Consider the following 20,736-nt stretch of genomic DNA (forward strand, 5'->3'; position numbering starts at 1 on the left):
AATTTAACTCTCTGTAACATAATCTGTTTATTCAGAAGATGCACTGTATCTTCTCTGCTGTGATTCAGAAGAATCTCAATCTGACATGATTTCTTCCGTTCTCTCTCCTTGGTAATTAATATTGCTGCACCAAATCTGAGGCTTACCCTTTATTGCAAGCAATATATTATGAAGCAATTCTTTCTACCCAAGAAAACATAATCCATATTTTATTATTAACTCTCTAAATCTGCTGCTTTTATTTTATAATAATAATGTTGTCTTGGGAAATGGTAGTTTAATGCCTAGGTTTTTGTTTTTATTGCAAAAGAAAATTTGATCAAAATGGAAGCAGGAATAGTAGGAAACACTAGTAGGAATATGGGAACACTATAAAATTATAGTGTACATAATTATTTAAATACAGCCTTTGTTTGAGTTTCAAACAGCTTCCCAAAGGTGAGTGTCTGTTGATTACCCTACGTGTGAGATATCCAAGGGAGAGTGGATATCTCATTTTTCTCACTTTGGAGAATGTGTGCTTTTCCTTCCCTCCTTCCCACCCCTTCCTCCTCCCCCCCCCCCCCCCCCCCTTTTTTTTTATTTCTGTTCAAACTGAGTTTGGCCTGAGTTTCTGAAACTTGAGTTCTTGAAACTCTGAGCCAGTTCCTCAGAACAAAAATCTGACCCCAAATCGCCTCAGTTTGAATAGTGAGCATCTAGTGATATATTTTATTACAGTGTTGAGAAATACCTGGCCAGTGGTCAGTGTTTAACTTATTTGTGAGGTGTTCTCAAAACGGCAACCTGGGGTTTTCTTCTCACTGTCCTGCTTTTCTCTTTCCTGCCCTCCCCTAGGTTCCTGGGTCCAAGCAGATACTGCTCCCATTGTCCTTTGTCATTGCAAAAAATCCCACACTCACATGAGCAACAACTGAAATATGAAATACGGAGTGAACCTTCAGCAAGTTTACTGAAGACACAAAGCTCAGAGGAGTGGCTGATACCCCAGAGGGCTGTGCTGCCATTCAGAGGGACCTTGACAGGCTGGAGGGTTGGGCCATGACGAACCTCATGAAGTTCAACAAGGACAAGTGCAGGGTCCTGCACGTAGGGAGGAATAACCACAAGCACCAGCACAGGCTGGGGGCTGACCTGCTGGAATGCAGCTCTGCAGAGAGGGACCTGGGAGCCCTGGTGGACAGCATGCTGGCCATGAATTAGCAATGTGCCCTTGTGGCCAAGAAGGCCAATGATATCCTAGGGTGCATTTGGAAGAGTGTTGCCCCCAGCTCAAGGGAGGTGATCCTGCCTCTCTACTCAGCCCTGGGCTACAAAGATGATTAGAGGACTGGAGCATGTGTCACAAGAGGGCAGGCTAAGAGAGGTTGCCCAGAGAGGCTGTGGAGTCTCCTTCTCTGGAGACGTTCAAAACCCTCCTGGATGCCATCCCACGCAATGTGGTCTAGGGTATGCTGCTCAGCAGGAGCGTTGGACTAGATCTTCAGAGGTCCCTTCCAACCTCGGCCATTCTGTGATTCTGTGAAATGTCCAAAATGCCATTTTAGTTATGTGACAGGGGACATTCTCAGGCAGTCAAAAATGGAAAACATTTGCCTGTTCCATAAAATGTTAATGATAAATCTTTCTTTCCCACAGTTCTTTTCTTTCTATTTATGTCTACTTCTCTCATTATTCTACTCTCATTTTCCTTTCCAAATATATAACTGTTAATAGGATGGTTGAATGAATAGGACACTAACATAGGATGTACTTTGCTTTTGCTCATAACTCCACTGCAGCTGTGATTTTTCAACATTTAATCTTTGCTGTGCTTTAGTTCACTGTAAGGTAGAGATGGTATTTTTCTGTTACACAGGGGTATTGTAAAACAGAACCACTTAAAGTCTGCAAGTGGCTGAGATAGGATGCTGGTAAGGGTGTTAAAGGACTTGAATAGATTAGGGAGTGGTATGCCCCTGTCTGCTCTGCAGAAAGCTTTCAGGAAACTGACAGTCACATCATCTATACAACCTGTAACAACCAGGGAAAAGGATGTGTTTGTGTATTGATGAAAGAAAGACTGTACAGAGGTCCATGCAAAGCAGAAAGGGCCTGTGTCTTCAACCACAACAGTGAGTTATTCTCCATAGAGATCGGTTTGTGGGTACAGATGAAGTCAGAATGATTCTGAGAATTTTTGAAAATTCCTTTTGACAAAAGAAACAAAAAATAGAAAGTGAATTTCCCAGTCGTGGTTTACAGATAGAGGAATTTTGCAGGAGAAATAATGATTCCCAGTGAAAAATGAACCATACTATACAAGCTCCCTTGAAGCTCCCTCTTCTCCCAAGGTACTCCATATAGTATGGATGCTTCTTGCCTAAAGGAGTGTAAGAAGACCAGAAGAGACTGGGTCTAAAAAGGCTTGCCTAGGTTGTGCAAGTAGACAGTAAAATAAAAGAATTGAGTATCAGTGTTGGAAGAAATAAATGAGACTTGCCCAGTGAAAAACTTGTAGCCTAAGGAAACCCATCACCAGCAAGGCCAGAAGTCCCTGTCACGGTGAGCTGTCCTCTCCTTCACTTGAGAACAATATGGTCATTTACCTCCTAAAAGTGCCCTTCTCTCCTTCTCAACATTTGTGACATAAATACATACCTAAGCTGTTTTTGTTTTACATTTGCTCTATGTTCTGCAGAAGCATTGCAGTGGCAACACCAGGGAGCTAGTATTTCAGCCAATCCAGGAATAAATTACTGTTTGGGACTATAAAAGGGACAAACGTCGGTAGTTTAACAAAAGATGGTACAGCTCTGTACTATTCTGTATTCTTTTGGGAGAATTGCTTGGAGGGCAACCAGAGAGATCTTTTTTTTGCTTAACCTTAAGAACCCTACTGGGGAAAATAGTTCCCTCATCTCTCTAGTTCTATGCCAGTGCTTTAATTTTCTTATTTTCCCTAATTTTCCTTCAGAACTAAAGCATTCTGCATAAATGATGGCAGGGTGGATAATAATAAAATTGTATTTTGTAGAACATATGCCCTAGGGAATTGGGTATTGCTCTCTAACAGTGTATTAACACTGTAAAATGGTTTGCCACATGACTATATTGGATTAAATCACACAAAGAGTATGAGGAAGCAGGCAGAAAAGGGATAAAAATGTCTCTGGATACTGGCTGAGTCTCCTTTGAACTTGCAGGAACTCATTACTTGATGGCCCAGAGAACAGAAATAAAGAAGAATACGAGGGCTCTGGCAGATGCTAAAAATTCATCTTCCCTCAAAGGTGGCCAGTTATGGGACCAGACTGGTGCATCGTCTAATGATGAGCTCCTAAACATGAGAGCAATTCATGTGGACAATTTGTACTCAAATCTTCTCTTTGTGTATCAAGATAGGTGATTCATACTTTTTCAAACTGTTCTTTGAGTGATACCAGACTGTACACGGATTCTTGTGGGGAATATGAGGACATGCCTGAATTCATTCAGATCCAGTGGATCAGCACAGTGAATACACACCACACTCACATCAAGAGCAAGGCCAGAGTGGTGACAGGTGTGAGATTGCTCCAGGAGACAGACCTTGACAGCTGAGTGGAGACGAGAGACCCACGTGAGTTGACATTGCCGTGGTGGAGTTACACCTGCAGCCATGCCACATGGGTCTGCATGGGTCAGCATAACTCCTATGGGATCTCATTTGCAAGATGAATGTTCTTGACAGGAAATATGAAATTCATGGAAGGCAAGCAGATCAGTGTAAGCAGCTGAAGTTCTGGAAAATATGAATGAATATTCTTGAAAAAAAGAAAAAAAAAGTTTTCATCATATTTTCATCATTCAACTCAGCTAAAAACCTTGCTCTGACTTTGTTGTTCTCCTTGTTGAGAAAAATGGGCTGCAGTAAGCACAGCTTTTCACACTACAGTTTCCTACATTTGTGTCATTCTTTGGGCTTGTAATTAAATATTGAAGAGACAAAGGAGACTTGGCAGCAATCATACTCACAGCGGTCTAATGTCATATGGTTTGTCTGAAAGGAAAATGTTCTGAAACAGATGAGATAATGTACTTAACTTTGGGGGGAAAAAAGCCATGAAGCACTCACTGGACAAATACTCTCATAACATTTTATCAACAATACTGGAAAGTCAACACTTCCAAAACATCTGACTGTGATGATGGCAGCCAAAGGTCCATGTTAACATTAGAGCAGATTTGTGCAGTGCAACATTGAGTTTGAAAGGGCCATTGTTTTTCTGTTTCTCTGCAACCAAATTAGGTTCAAAGCAGTGGGAGACCAGCTTGCAGACATCTCTTGAACAGTGCATTCCTTTTATGCAGTAATAAGTAATAGTTTCTTCAGGGTTTCCTAGCTATTGGTGAAAGGTAATCTTTTATTTTCCCTCCTGTTATGATTTTCAAAAGAATCTCCAAAAAAACCTTGTACAAACAGAACTCCAATAATTACTTCTGTCTCAGTAAAAATAACGGGTTACTTGCCTGCCTTTTCTGAGAAACGGATAAACTTGGTGTTTTCCTAGAAGCTCTTGGTTGTTATTTTCATGTAGCCCTGACCTCCCATTTGCCTTCATCTGAAGACCGTGGAGACTGAAAGAATGAATAAATAAGTATAAAATTTTGAAAAGTTTGCAGTTACTTAAAATGATGTTGTCACAAGCTGTCCCCATATAAAACAGCCCATTTATTCCATTTAATTGGCCTAATTCTTCACACAGCTTAATCAAGGAGTGACCAACTCCAGGAGCTTAATGCTAAGAAAATATGACTTATATTTACATAAAACTTTCTTCCCTGGGATTCAAGGTGTTTGTCTTCCTGCTGCTTTTATGCCTTTTCTCAGAACAGTTTTCCTTCTTTTTTTTGTTTTTTCCTAGTTCCTAATCTCAGGAACCAGAGTCTGACCTGCACAATCACACAGCTGAACTGCAGTTCGTATAGCTAAATGCCTTCCCAGTACATGTCTGCCTGATCCTTTCCAGGATAAATACTACCTTACAGGTAACGCTAGAGGAGAAGCCTACTTCTTCCATCTCTTTTAGATCCTCATTAACCTCATTAACCATGTTCATTAACCTGAACATTATTTAACGTCTTGTTTATATGTTTACTATGAAAAATGCACGAAAGTTAAACTACTAAAAACTCAGCTGAATAGAACATTCCTTACATTGAAGCTACCATTTGCAACATTATAATGACTAGAAGATCAATTGCTTGCTATAGCAAGGGTAATTAGTAGCACTGCTGCCAATGAAAGTGGTGATAGTGCAGACATTCTGATTGTCAAACTTGCAAGTCTTCCTTTTATCCTTCCCTTTTCTTTTCCCTTTTCCATTTCCCTCCTCTAGTCTCTCTTTTTTTTTAATCCATACTAAACCACAGACCAAAGTCTGGTCTGAGATTTATCTTTGTGGATCCAGAGGGCATGGATGTCATTAGAACAATTCAGCAATCATGATTCGTACGGTCTTCGATCTCTGTATGATTCCTTTGGTAGAGCTGACATAATGTGTGAATGATTTTCTCATAAACTAAGTCTAAATTTGAGCTTCTTAAACCCTATCATTTAAACTGTCATCTGAAGAGAAGACAGTGTTTGTGTGACTTCTGTTCTCTGCCAGAAATTAAAACAAGACAAAGCTCAGATTCCCATAGCCAAAATGATGTGCAGTATTTGCAATGCTCATCAGTAAAGAAAACTTTATTTCCTCATTTTCTCTTGTCTTGTCTGATTCAGTAAATTCCATTTCAGAAGCTAATCATATTAAGTAGCTTAACTTATAGGCATGATGGCAGGCAAGCACACATAAGTCTAATATCTAAATTATTCTCAGGGAGACAATCTATTGTGTCAGTTAGTGATCAAAGTGTCCATTTATATTCACAATGCTATATACAAAACAATTTAATTCCAACATCTAATATTTTTTTAACCATAAATGATTATGTGATAAACAAATCATTTGGAAACTGAAAGAGTGGTATCACTGTAAATCTCTCTCCATGTCTCAACGTGCTTAATATGGGTTGTCAAAAATCTGAGAAAATATGACCCACAGGGGGTTCTCTCAGCTGCCTGAAATAGGGAGAAGATACAGCATGTCTTTACTACATTTTCAAAGGCAAAAGAGGGAACACTATTAGAAATAAGCCTGCTGTTCTCTGTCCTCCCTGAAACTGTACTCCAAACATAGGTACTTCTATATTTTTGCTTTATACTATAAGCCTTATTTTAAATAAGAAGCACAAGGAACCAAAAGCTCTTATGGTGAGCCTTCGCTTTGTATTGTCTCTAAAATAAATAATTGGCCTTCTTTTCTGAATGAGATTCACATTTATTTCAGAAAGGGCATCCTCTTTGTGGGACACAGTGGAATTTATTCATGTTTTGGAGGTAAAGAAGACAAAGTTTCTGTGAATTCTGGAATTAATGGTCATAAAAGAATATTGACTCTTTCTCAGTAGTTTCTTAGTTAAATAAAGCATCATCTGTGCTAAACAATTGTGGCATTTCTTTAGCCTAAGTCAGCATTTGCCCAGAATCCCAGTCTCAATGAGAAAAAGATCACTCATACAAAAATCTTTGGCAGGTTTGGATTGATATCCTCGTGCTCCCTCCCATACAGCAAGAGTTAGGAACCCCAGGAATTAGTAGCGTTAAATGGATGAAACAGCTACAGAAAGACTCATGTAAAATGCTTAAAACAACCAAAGGTGTTCCTGAGGTACTAATACTTCCAGAAAATATTGAAAAGAACCATGTGGTTCTTTCTTCAACCCAACCACAAATTTAATTCAAAACTTCAATTGCCTTATCTCATTTGTCATCTTTGGCCACGGGTAGTATCTGTGATCTTCTTTGCTGGCTTCCCTTCAGCTGGAGCTAATGCTGAATGTCGGAATACTCATATAGATTTTGGGTAGTACCCTGCTGACTCTCAGGGTGTGAAGAACCTCCCATTTGCCCAGCATACAGCTCTCTACCAGCTTTGCACAGCTGGATCCACATCTCCACCAAGAAAATCTCAGCACTCTCTATTTTCAGATGCTCCAACAATGGATCCCTGAGGTGCTCCCACTGCAGGTACCTGGCTCTCCTGGCACCAGGGTTCATGCAGTCTGGTTCCTCTTCACCTTTGCAGTCTTCCCTTCTTTGTGGTGGTCAGAGGAGCACCGAGCTTCACACTAGCACCCAGCAAGTAGTGCCAGATCAGAAGTCTTGTCCCTGAGACTGCTACTGAGCCACTCTTAAGAGAGATGCCTGGCATCAGTGCTGCAGTCAGGAAGGACATGTAGGCCCCTGGACACTGGGACACAGTCCCATACTGGATTTTTGAACAGTTTCAGCCCAGATGAATCAGCACATTGCCAAACAATTCCTGGGAATGACCGTGAGACTCAGCATGGCCCAAGGACCATGTTGGCACCCTGCCCACAGCTAGGCCAGCTGGGGGTCAGGGTGCTTGGTGGCTCCTGGCCCCAGAGCCAGGAGCAGTCATGGTTATCTTTAATTTACTGCCTCCAAGCTATGCATGCTGGTTTTGATTTCAGTAGGGCCAGAATTGCCATAGATTTGTGGCTTGTGACAGATCTTTTACCATATATGTAAGTATATATATGCACTGGAGTCAACAGGTATCTCTTTTCTTCTCTTTGTTTGAAAATCTCTACAAAAAATGAAGGTTTAGGTACCCAAGGATGTATAATAACAAAAATATTGTTTGACACTTGGTAGAAGAATAATTGGTTCCTGCAATTTCTTCAGACCACTGTCAATTTACCACCTTTTTTCTTTTAAAGGCCAATGGAGTGGCCCTCACGCAGACAGTAAGTCATGCCATTAAAGTAAACAAGAAAACAAATAAAAGCTATACCTGTCATGTTGTTTAAACTATATTGATGAGAAGGGAAAACAGGCCATAGAACTGATTATGTTTATTAGATAACAGGCAGCCTATGCTGTCATTGTGCTCTGACTTAAGGACTTGTCTAGCAAGAGGACAACGTTGCCTCTTAAAAACAGGAATATCTGAAAAGGAAGGATGCAATGCTTTTCGAGGGCCTGCATTTATTTATTTTTTTCCTTAGATTTTTTTTTTTTCTAATTACTATCTTTAAGGTAGATAAATTTGAAATTCACTGCCCTTATAAAAATAGCAAGTATTGGCACATCTCCTTTTAAATATACCTTGTTTAGGCTAGCTAAGACTTTGAGCTGCTGAAGAAAGAGCTACCCATTGCATGATAGCTGTTAGATGTTGGATAGCTGTTAAGTTAGATGAATCACCTGCTGAAAACACCTTGTTTTCCTAATTGCCTACAGATGGATCCCAGATGAAAAGTGTAGTCTAAACACCTGGGGTGGGAATTCAATTGCTTAAATATAAGGTTTCAAAGCAGTTTAGCTCTTTTGGGTTACCTAGAAGGGGTTGTGCACGGCTGGCAGAGATGACCTAGTATCTGTGGCTTCCTTTGACATCTAAAGTTGACTGACAAAGAAGATCAGGTAGATTAGGCTGATGATACCTAAATGATACTGGGTATTTGTGGTTTTATTTTTGAATTGCATCTGGAATGCTGTGGTTAGCAGAGGTGAGTGTTCCCCTGGTTTCTCCCTGTATGCTGTTGGGAAAAATTACCTTGATAAGAGACTTGCAGCTCTTGAATTTTTGAGTATTGGTCAAGAAAAGCAATTTAGATCTCTTTTATGTATGCCAATACACTGAAAAGGCCTTTATTGAGTATGTGATTAAAAAAAAAAAAAGGCTTTAAGCCACAAGGAGTTACAGCTACTTCAAGAACTGTTCATAGTATGCTGCATAGCTGTCGTGGTACCCATTGAGTCCTACTGTTGTGATAGTGATGAAATCAGCTGAAAGGAGACTGGGGAGAGGCATCTATAAATTACAGCTATTCTCAGGCACTATTGTAGCTACAGGAGCTCCATACTGAAGAAGTTCTTGAGATCACATTTTCTATTTCAAGAAAGGAAGAAAACTCTTTCAAATCTGACCTTTTGCTGGAGCAGTAATGGCAGTAATATCCTACTGACCAACACTTATTTCTGAAGTTCCTCAGCCATATGTACTCTTTGGCTGTGGCACACTTTGATGTTTCTTAATTAGACACTAGTATGGCAAGTCATTCATTTAGCTTTAGACCTACAATTGTCTAATTGTCAGCTTTTGTTGTCTGATATGTAACTGCATCTTGCTTTAGTGCCACGGAAACAAGACTTGCTTTGCGTGTGAGCATGCATTTATTTACACATATGTACTTCTGTGTATGAGTATGTGGAAAAAAAAAAAAAAACTTGTATGGGGAAGACAGGAGGGGAGGCACAGAAATAAATGATTCCCCATCACAGCAGTACATTAATTCAAATCAACAGGACTATCCTTATGCCTGGGAGGTGAATCATTTGCCAGCACGCTCCTCAGGCTGTAAGGACCAGAAGGTTGTATGAAGTGTCCCCAGCATGCACAGAGGAGAAAAAGTTCAGAAAACAGGGAAATTTAAGGTTTCTTTGCTGTCAATGTCATTCTCTAACATCTTTTTCATGCATTTCTAATGTAAACAATGTGAGTGATTAAAAATGAGAACAAACAAAATCAGAGGGGGAGAAAACTGTGGAACAAATCCAGCTGTATCTCACAAAATGGGGAAGGAAGATGTATGCTGTGGAAGGTCTTTCTCCCTCTCCTTTTTAACTATTCAGCTGCCTGGTATTGGCCCTAAATATCCTTAATACTCCCACAGTCATCTATTTAAGGGAATATCTACTGTGTGGTACAACTCTGACAACCTCCCAAACGTTTCTGTGATGTGCCCCTGTTTCAGACAGCTTTGTGGGCTGCAGCAGGGAACTGAATTCAGGAAGAGGGGTGAGTCCTTAGCCCTAAAGCAGCTTCTGCCTTAAGGATATCTGAAGTGCTGGCTAATTCAGACCCATGTCTGATAATCACATTTGGTTGGATATCACTTCTCAATTCTACCATAAACATGTGAGGAATCTACTTGTGTTTAGAGTATGGAGATTAAAATTAGAACTGTTTTCTCTGTTGTGTGGGTGTCAGTTTAACAAACTAACATGGCACAGACAACTATCAACTGAGATGTTGAATAAGGCAGTCATTACAGCAGCTGTAAAGGCTGCTATTCACTTCACTGCTGAAGGAAATCCTTGCTTAGTCTGTGTCTGCAGGTAACAATGAATCTATTAAAATAAACTCTGGATTCATTTCCTGGCACTTCACATTGCTTGAATGCCTGATCTTCCAGTACATAGAAAATATGTTCATGTCTCAGGGCTGAAATAGGTCTCCAAAGATGTATTTTGTAAATATTATGTGTATTAACACTAGCAATGAGGGTACCCTTACATCTTCCATTTGCTTTTCTTTGGGTCAGCCAGGAAATGGTGTAAAGAAATTAGATCTAAATTGTTTCTGAAAGCCAGTTACTGCATGACGACTGCAGTTTCAATTCTTCTGTTATTTCTTGGATTAAGAGGAAAACTTATTCAGCTTAATCCTTCAACCTTATTGTTCTGAAGGCAGTAATAAGTTAATTTGTGCACAACAGGTGTGGATGGTAACTTCATTCACCAGTTCAGTGGGGGGAAAAACAGTGAGGTTTACTCATGAAAAACAAAAGGGCAATACAGTAACTCGATGTATTTTGGAGGCATTACCTGGAAGGCAAATAAAGACATAAACTTGCGTCAGCTGGCATTAAGCAGCACCAGTTTCACTTATGCTTTACTGGTTAGTACTTTGTATTTTCTTTCATATAAGAATGAGATGTAATTACGAGATTAATTAGGGCAAATACAAAGCATTTCATTAGAAATGCTACATGTTCTTAATGTAATTTGTCTTAAAACTAGCCAAACCTTGTTTCTGAAACACCTCCAAAGCACCAGACTGTGCTTGTTATGGGGAGTGGGTCTTCTCATTCTTGACACCCAACTGTTAGTCTGGAGAGTTCCTCTAAATCAACTACTGGAATACATGAGTTTGGGATATAGTTTGCGTTAGTGGAAGGTAAATCTTCCAAAGGCTTGAAGTTCATACCAATTGGGTTTTCTGTACTGGTTGTGAATGAACACATGTTCATGTTCTGGAAAATGTACAAGCAGCCAAGAGTACTTATCTTCTCTAGTCAAAGTGCTGCATATGCCCTGAAGTACAAAGGTGAGGGTCGTGGTCCTGCAGATCACAGAGGAGGAGGCATCCTGATCTGCTGAAGCCCTCTCACCAGCCATCCCTACTGCTCACTGGTGAAGTAGTGAGGAGCATGACCCAGGTCCTGCAGGGTTTTTCCTTCAGCTGCCTCTCTTGCTCTTGTGCAGCAGGGTTGCTAAGCCCTGAGTGCTCACTGCTGCCCAGCAGCTGGAGGTTGCACATGACAAGTGGATGATTTATCTGGTGCTAATGGATGCACTACTTTCTGGACATCATCTTGGAATGCTTTCTTCTGGCTAAAGGTAGCTTTTTACTTCAATCCCTCTATATTTAGCATTTCACTGTTTCAGACCTTGATAATGATTTATCCAGTTTCGGCCAATTTAGTACCAAGATTAGTACAAATGCATTTGTTTTTAACCAGAAATTGTGGAAGTGGGTTCTGGTGTGCAAGGCATTAACCATCTTTAATCAGATACCAGCTAGGTCTGGAACTTATTATCTGTTTGAGAATGTATCTTTTTGTCATGTAATGGTCTGTGATGCTTTCTTATAATGGTGTCTCACTGTGCACAAAGTCCCTTCCAACATGAGACCCAGTGCAGTCCTCTGTTTGCAGGGGAATATCTCTTGTAGATAAGTGAAGTCTCTGTACTTGACTCTTATATTATTCACTTCAACAACTATAACTACATTTATAGATTACATGGCTTGCTGTAAGAGACAGAAATAAGTGCAATGAAACTAACCATTGGAGTACTTCAGTAAAGTGGAATAAACTCTTTAAATACTATCTATATACAATGTTGATAATTATGGTTATGCTTAAATGAGATGCATATTGTGAGTCTCAGTTCTATCTTAGAATAAAAATGAAGGATTCTTTTTTGCTGCAGGAGAAATCTATTTTCCAAAAACACATTTCTAACTTTACATATTCTTTGTGTTGAATAGGTATATAGCATTGTAAGTTTGGTGTGTTTTTAAGTGTGTGGGTAGCTCTTTTCCCAGACACTGGTTGAAGAATTTTTGTCATGTGGCTTTAGTGTTCACCATACATGCAAAATATGGCTTCAGGAAGACATTCTAAACGTAATGCTGGTAGGATGTATTGGTCAAGTGTACTTGATGTTACGTTCTCTCAGAAGTGAAAGACAAACAGTATGCTGATTTGAATGACTTTACCAGGAAATATTCTGAGACATAATTTCTATTTATAGAAACAGCAGAGTTCATGATACTTAAGCATCTACACAAACTGTATGCACAGCTGTTATAGTACGTTTCCATAATTTTTTGCTCTGTTCATGAAGGTTTTTAGTCTGAACTTGAAGTTTACCAGCCAGGAGCAAAATGAGGAGAAAAAAAAAATACTGACTTAATCTGAAAGCACCATGAAATATTAAGGAAAACTTGGAATTGCAATTTCCTGGAGGAAACACCAACTCTTTAGTAGTTTAGTCAAAGAAAATGACATGTTATTGGAAATATGAGAGAATACCTAAAATAATTTTAAAAGCTCGTCTTATATAAAAAGGGATACAGAGATGACCTTTGTATTGAATTGATTCTGCCATTGGAAACTTTGTGAGAACTTGATCAAGCTTTGGAGCCATCATAATACTGCTTATGCCTCCTCTAGAGCAGTCTCTGATCTGTAAATTTACAGTGATTTATTTTAGACCAGGGTAAAGACCATGTCTTTAAGACCTTAACGCAGTGTTCTCACGTACAAACTTGATATTGGGAGATCAAATTAAGAGTTCAACAGACTTTTGTACAGATTAAAACCATGGTACCAGCATGACTTGCTCCTTTCCAGATGAGATGAAGAGGTATTTCAATTAACAAAGTTCAAGAAACAGTTTTCTGAAATACCTTGTTGTCGAACCCTTGCAAGCTCTCATTAAAACTTAAATCTTATTTAGAGATTAAAAGCAAGAGAAGTTGCTAAAGGTTAATATCGTGTATCATAACTTTTGTCTTCTATGTTTCCAGTGCTCATGAGAAGTACAGAGGCTGGAACTTCCAGAGGCAGATTAAAAGCAGATGTTTGATTTAGAAAATCTGAGTCCCCCTTGGAGGACCTCTGTATTTCTAGAGGCAAAAGTTTGCCTCCAAATTCTTCCGAGGTTAAGCTTTATCAACAATCAACACTGCGATTGTAGCCCTTAACACTGGTATAACCATTCAGGAATGAAGACCACTGTTTTATTTGCTGTCAAACTTCCAGATGCTGAAAAGGAGATGGTGAGGTTTGCTATTGTTACATCTGGATTATGAGTTAATGTATTCAGCAAATGGGGGAGAAATTGAGCACAGCATGTGTGATGGTTATTTTGGTGTACTGTTGAGCTGTTATCCCAGGCTTTGACTGATTGTTAGATGCTGTCTTCAAGAATGATAAAGATGGCTGACTAACGGCTGATTTGCATCCTCTTTCACTCTGTATCAAAGTATTGCATTTAACTGTTCTTCTTCATGTTAATTTACTTGAGGTAGAAGGGGGGGGGGGGGGGGGAATTGCTTCTATCTCTCTACCACTATGACCTTTACTTATTTTATTCTGATAACTCTTGTTTGTGGGAGTTGATAGTGGGAGGAGATACTGTGACTTTTATGTGTCAATGTATTTTTAACTAGAGGCAGATTTAACACTATATTAATCTGGCTGTACAGCTGTGCACTGCAACTTGGCCTCAAGCCCTGTTTCCCAAGCAAAATGTCAGGGGGAAGGGACCACCACGTGGTTTTTCTTATTGTGCCCACCACAAACACACCAAATACTTATCAATGAACTACACTGAACCCCAGTATTCCTTGTGAACATGGGATGCAGATGGGGTATGGCCTGGAAAGAGCTTTGATAATTTCAAGCTAGAATAGCTTGTTCATAATTGTCAGTTTGACTTTGTTTATAAATAAAAGTGAATAGATTTATCCTTGCTTAGCTTAGATGGGGGCGGAGGAGGGGGGGCAGGGATGTCTGATAAACTCAGAGGAGACTCAAATCTATTTATACTATTCCATTTTAAGTTTACTTCACAATTAGGCAATAAATGTAACAAACTCTAATGCACAGGCTGGTTTAAACTTTATTCCTTTGGCAAGAAACAAAATGGATTTTGTGGTAAACTTTATATGCCTGAAGTCACAAGATAACAAGAATTGAATGTAGTGTCACCCCAGACTTGGCAACAGCAGTGTCTTGTTGGAGAATGAAAAGGATATGATGTGTAAAACTCAGAAGAGGAAAATGGTTACAACAGTCTGGTGTCTTGTTCTAGGAGCTGGGGGAGAAGAGGCAGAGCTTCTGGTTTTAATTCATCCTTAAAAGATAAAATGAGGGTAGTTAAGCAAGGATAAATATTAAAATACAGTAAGTACTGGGAGAAGATAGGATTTTAGGAATAAATCCAGGACACCAATTTATTTTAGGATCTTCCAGGGAATCTTTAGCATGTCCAGCTCTCAGTGATTTTTGCCCCACTTCCAAGTGAATTCCTCTGAGTCTGAGGCCTGGCAAGTGCAAAACGCAGAACTGTTAGTAGCAGGCTGTAAAGCTCCCCATTGCCTCCTTTTCATCGGCCACTTGTGATGTTGTGCTACATCTTTGCTGCTGTCCCTTTGGCTGATGCTGTGAGGAGCAGCTCTAGTGAGATGGGCATAAACAACTACAGATTGACTTCCAAGTGATTGTCAGACACCTGGAGACCCACAGCTTCTGTTTAATGGAAGCACAAAGCCAACTTTGCCAAGCCCTCAAGGCAGCTGTAATTACAAATGTGACTGATGTAGCTACTCCATGGAGACATAAAACCACCACATTCACAGTCAGACCTGCCATCGAATTCACAGCAGAGCTGAGTGTTTGAGTTACAGTTCAGAGGATTTGGTCCTTCTGAAGGAGTATTTGTAGGGCTGCAGAAAAGAGAACTTCCCATGTTTGTTATATGATGTTATAAATAGCTCCCCAGGAAACAGAGCTGCTGTTGCATCCAGGAAATATAACAAATGCAGTATTTTAGTCTTTTTGACACAGCGTGACTTGAGCCACTGATCAGACCTGTATCCTGCATATGTATGTACAGAACACAGTAGCAGAGAGATGTTTTCTCAGTTGAAATAATATTAAGTTTTCAACATAAAATTCTTTATTTTAAGCATATGGTACAATGTTATTTGGTTAATCTTAATTGTAAAATAAACAGATATGAAATGTGTGCTGACATCTTCCCTTATTTGTTTATAGAAAAGTCCCTTGGAAGATTAATCTTCCCACTGGCCATGTCTGCAGCTTTTCTCTTGAGCTCAGCATGAAAGTCAGATGCCTGCTGAAGGCCTTGTAGGATCCAAAACTGCAAGTTTTGAAAATGTCAGTTTTACTGAAGACTCTCATGAATTCTCATTTCCCATAAAATAATCCTGGGAGAAAGGAGGAGCACTGAGGGACTGTGAGACAGCCAAGTCACACTCCAGCTTTTTCAGTAGTATTCATAAAAGTAACACCTTAAAGAAGCATTTGACTATTATTGTGTTAATCACTTTTACATGTTCTTTAATCTATTTGGATTTTTTTCCCACAACTGATAACCTAATTTAAAAATAAAAGACTCAAAGTATGCAAACAGTCTTGCACAAGCTGATGTGATTTTATCTACCACTTGATAATCTAATGTGTTATGTGGAAGACCTATTTATAAATTCATAGAAATGTTTTGCATTTAGTGTTTCTGTTTTGTTGATGCCTTCTTGCTAAGAAGCAAAAACTTAGGTTAAAAACATTGACACACTTTAATTCAGCATGAGGGTGAACATATACCCTTATGCACTAGTGTACCTGGATTGGTTTCAAATCCTACTTTAACCTGATCTGTGCCAATTTGCTCTCAGCCTCATATCAGCTATTTCTAGAGGTGATCAGGAGAGAATATTTTCTTCAGGAATGCATTGCATTTAATGATCTGAAAATTCTTCATTCAAATATGTATAAGCCTTCTAAAAGTGTATTTGCCAATATAGTGTTATTAGCTTTTTATTAAGTGTAAACTCTTTACAAGCTGCTACAAAGACAAATCTGATCTGTGTGGAACTGTTTGATGTGAGCTCAGTACCGTTGCTGGGTACTTTTGAGGGAGAGAAAGTCATACTACCCACTTTCAACATGCATGAACTTCATCTATTCAATGTCTAGTGCCTGCCTGATAAGCATGGGTTTAGTTTCTCAGTACACTTATGAAGTGGGAATTTCTGACAAGTTTATGTTAAGAAAAGCTGAAGAACTAGGAGGATGTGACTTAATGTTCCTGGAAATCTCTATTGGTCAGCCATCAAAAGCAGGATGTCCAGACCTTAAGAGAAAGCTGACTGAGCTTCTGCAAGTCTTACTGAAGGGACTTTGCAGGACTTCAGTAAAATATTTCTTGCCTTCTGGTCAGTTTTGCAGGATGTTCCTATTTGCATTACGTTTTCATATGACCATCCTATATTAATATTGCTTAGAAGGAATACATGCATGCAAGAGAGCTCTTCAGAGCTGTTGGAAGATATACCTAAAGGAATACCAGGGTAAAATGGATTGGGGAACACTGCTGCTGACAAAGCTGCTTCAACGTGTGACCCTACAGAAGTAAGAAATCAGCTGAATATCTTAAACTTCAAAGAAGGAATCTCGATTTGGGACAGGAGTTGAGCAGAAGACTGCAAAGTAACAGCTGACCTAGAAGTGAAGTATATTGTACAAGTATGTAGTCTCTACTCTAAATGTATACCTTTACTCATAAGTTATTTCATTAGTCCTGAAATACAAGGATGTGAATGGTGTCCTTGTAGCACAATTGCTATTTTATTTTTTTTCTGCTGCTAGTAATATGTTCTTGTATCTATGCCTGAAGAAGAGGGCCTTGGACTGCTTGTGGTCTCCTGGGTCTGAGATCATAGCATTCTTCCTGGAAAGAACCTAGAAGGAGCTCTGGCCTTTCCTTTGCCCATGTAGAACCTCAGCTTCCTCTCAGACTTTGCCTGCAGTTGAAAGGGAATAACTTTGTCAGTCAGTTTCTAGATAAAACCCCAAGACCCTTCACAGCTCTCATCTGCTGCTCAGGTGGACCTGCTCCCTGGTCTATCAGTGTGTTCATGAGAGAATTTACGGTGTTTTATGCACCATTTAGCTCCTGACTAGCTGTGCTCAGAGCTTCACTCTATCTCCCAAAGACGCTGTCAGACAGCCAGATATAATACAAAGCCAGAAGAATACTGATAGCTTGTCAAAACCTGGGAAAGATGGACTCTGAACTGCCAGAGGGAGAGCTCCTGGCTGTTGAGATGTATCTTGCTTAGGGGAAGTTTGTCACAAGTTGCTTCTGCTTTTCCTGGAAAATGCTCAGGTTGAACTTGCACTGGGTTGTTGCTTTGGGATGTCACTGGCTGTTGATACCTGCTCTGCTACTGCCCTGCAGCAACCATGGTTAATTCATCTCTTGAAGATGGGAATAAAAACTCACTGTAGCCTAGGAACGCAGTGGACCTGCATGATCAGCCCCTCTGTGTTGGCTTTGGGAGTCTGTTTTTTGTTTGCTGAGATGGTAGCTGATCTTTGACAGATATCTAAAGGAAATGGAAGTATGATTTAGGAGGCAGGATGTGGCTAGCAATAATAAAGGGCTTTTATTTGTCTCTGTTTTTAAATGATTTTTATCTTCTCTCAAAAATAGGTGTATAAAAATGGAGTAATTGGCCTGCTTTAAATAGGAACAAGGTCCTTTTAATCTGTGCTCTTCCCTACTACCCTTCAGCTCCTGGTGCATTGCTCACATCTGTCAAACTGAAATCTGGAGCAAAAAAATTCCCAAGTAAAATTTGTGATCATGTTTCATTAAGTGCCCTTTGCTAATCAGAAGTAACTGCGAAGTTAGAAGGGTTTCACTGATAGCCAGTTAAATGATTCTGCAGTCAGTTGCCATTCTGCAGGATCATTCTCATAAGGATAATAAAAGCTCATTAAAAATGGAAATACCAGATTTTTGGAAGATTTGTTTTTTTATTTTTAAAGTATCCTAATCACAGAGCAGAAAACCTCCCTCTTACACAGAGGGAAGATAATTTATACCAAACATTTGATGTTCAATAATCAGATCATTGATATTTGATGATGGGATTACATGCCATGGTATGTTTAAGTTAGAGCAAAAAAAAAAAACTCAAGTCATGAATTTCCTTTTCTTCTTACAGTGAATGCTTTTGCCATAGAAATGAATTCCAGTATATCTGATTGCAGAAAGAAAGTAGGACTGTTCTGCTAGTAAGCCAAGTACATAATGTGTAGGAAGCTTTTGATCAGAATTTACTGAAATAAACCAAAGAACTACAAGGTTATGATTTTTGTATGCGTTCTTGGCTTGAAATTTGTAGCTTTCAGAGATTTGTTTGTAACTTGCTGATTTTTAATTAAAATGACTTCTTTAGTCAATATCACATTAAAAAACAAAAGGGGTATGTTTTTTACTGCATGATAACCTAGTGTATGTTTTTAACTATTAAAAGATAATTAGGAAAACCAAAAACCTTTACAACTCTCCTTTAAAACACCAAGCTAATAAGGTTCTCTTTGGGATGAACATTTCTGGGACAGCAGAATGCTGACATTGGCCTAAGGGAGTACTTAACATCAGAGCCCACTATGAAGATGCAGTATGCTTGACTTCGTTCACAAAGTGAAAATCACACCCACTTTATAAGTGAAGCTCATTAAATTTTTCCTTTTTTCATTAAGCATAAGGACTACATATTTTTATTAAAAGGAACTGCTCGCTTGGATGAAATGAAATTAACTGTTTTTTACTTTTATTAATTCTGTTCAGTGTTTTGCAAATCTCAGGCTGCAGGGGATTATTCACTATTTTAAACGTGAGCTATGGAAGTCAGCTGTGATTGATCTCAAAACTTCCTCTTGTTTCATGACCAACCAAAGACATTTTATTTCTTTTGCCAGCTGCTAGAATAGTAATTCCTGTAATCAAGATAAGGATACTGCCACTGTGTTTTTGTTAGGGAGAATATCAGAAGATTAGGAACTCTTAAAATTGAAAACCACTTCCTTTGAACTTCCCCAGGTATTGTTCCTGTGTTGGTTAGGCTGTTTTAAGATTTACTGGCTTGGGTATAAGTTTTAAACCTAAGGAGTTTCTTCACATTATGATAAAGATCTTGGTATGTGTGCTTGGGGACCTGGAGACAGCTCTTGCTGAGCTGCTGTTCATTTTGTGGGGTTGTGGGAAGGGGCTTGCGTGAGCTGCCAGAGAGCAACCCTGCTGAGAAATTCCTACTAATGGATTCTAGATTTGAACCTTTTTTTATTTCCCTCCCTCTTCAAGGATAACAGGCAGTTCATTCATAACCGTTTTATGTTGTCTAAAGGATGTAAGTCAGGAGAGAAACAGCAAAAAAGATTCTTGGACGATTTCTTCAGGAGCTCAAGTCCATCAGGAAGTGGACAAAGTTGGCAAAGGTTTTATGACATGCTTCACCAAAAGTACTCATCAGCAGTGTTTATGCTGGGAAGTGCCAATAACTATTCCTGATGCTGGGATTACATTGGCTAGATTAAATGAACCCTCAATCATCTGTTATCGCATAATGGTGTGAGGTGAGCATCAAGCACAGCAGTTTATTTTTATAGCACAGCCACCAGTCTGCAGCTCCAGAAGCTCCTAGAATTGAATGTGATCCTACGTTATTTCAGAAACATAGGGTACTGAAGTCGTAACAGCATAACAATGGCTATGAAAGAGTAACTTTAGTGTCAGTTTTTCACTGTTTAAATCACATTATTCGATCGGATAAAGCATAAAGCACCAATATATTGCATCTATCAGCAAGATTTGAATATTTGCCTTACCGCAGAAAAGTTATCTGTTTTCACTAATCTTGGTGATCTCTGGTAGTATTTCTGCAAGTTTGTTTGGAAAAGTGTTTTGTGAGGCATGATATAGCTTAACACTATCAAGCTTTCCTACAAGAATATTTCGCGTTGATGTGATTTTTACATCTTTATTGTGAATTTGTTACTGTTTTGGGCTGCTTGATAGCACTGTGCTCTTTTAGAGCCACTGCGCCATGGAATTGAAGAGCAAATAAAAAAGTATTGCACTTCAGGCATCCTCATAAAACCACCCCAAACTTGTTCAGCCTGCTAACCAAACAAAATAAGGAGTGTCTCAATTACTTCCTCTTAACACAGTAGATTTTCTTGTGGGCTTTGCCTATCTTATTACCCTCACACAGATATAGATTATCTAGATTTATTCCAAGCTGTATTGATTTGCAGAGCAGTGGCCCATCTGCATTTGAAGTGCCATCCCCTGAAAAACTGCTGCATCTGGTGGAATGGCATTGGGGAGTGCAGTAGTGAGAAATTTAAAGAGGAAGACAAGCACAGCCTTGTAAACTTTTTATACACAACTACAAAGCAGCTTCCAGTTTTGCTAATATTGTTAGACATTTCTGACCTCCTCTACAGTCACTAGCTATTCAGCTGAGG

At 39.3% G+C, this 20,736-nt stretch overlaps 1 long non-coding RNA gene across 1 annotated transcript in view; it reads left to right on the top strand.

The window, feature by feature from the left end:
- The first annotated feature begins 8,436 nt into the window (after positions 1–8,436).
- LOC137860078 (uncharacterized) overlaps positions 8,437–20,736 on the top strand; it is a 34,420-nt gene continuing 22,120 nt past the window's right edge. Inside the window, exon 1 of the long non-coding RNA XR_011098737.1 lies at positions 8,437–8,604. This is a non-coding gene — a long non-coding RNA (uncharacterized lncRNA). The remainder of the gene's footprint in view (positions 8,605–20,736) is intronic.

Source organism: Anas acuta, chromosome 1 (assembly GCF_963932015.1).
Source record: "Anas acuta chromosome 1, bAnaAcu1.1, whole genome shotgun sequence".
NCBI classification, from domain to species: Eukaryota; Metazoa; Chordata; class Aves; order Anseriformes; family Anatidae; genus Anas; species Anas acuta.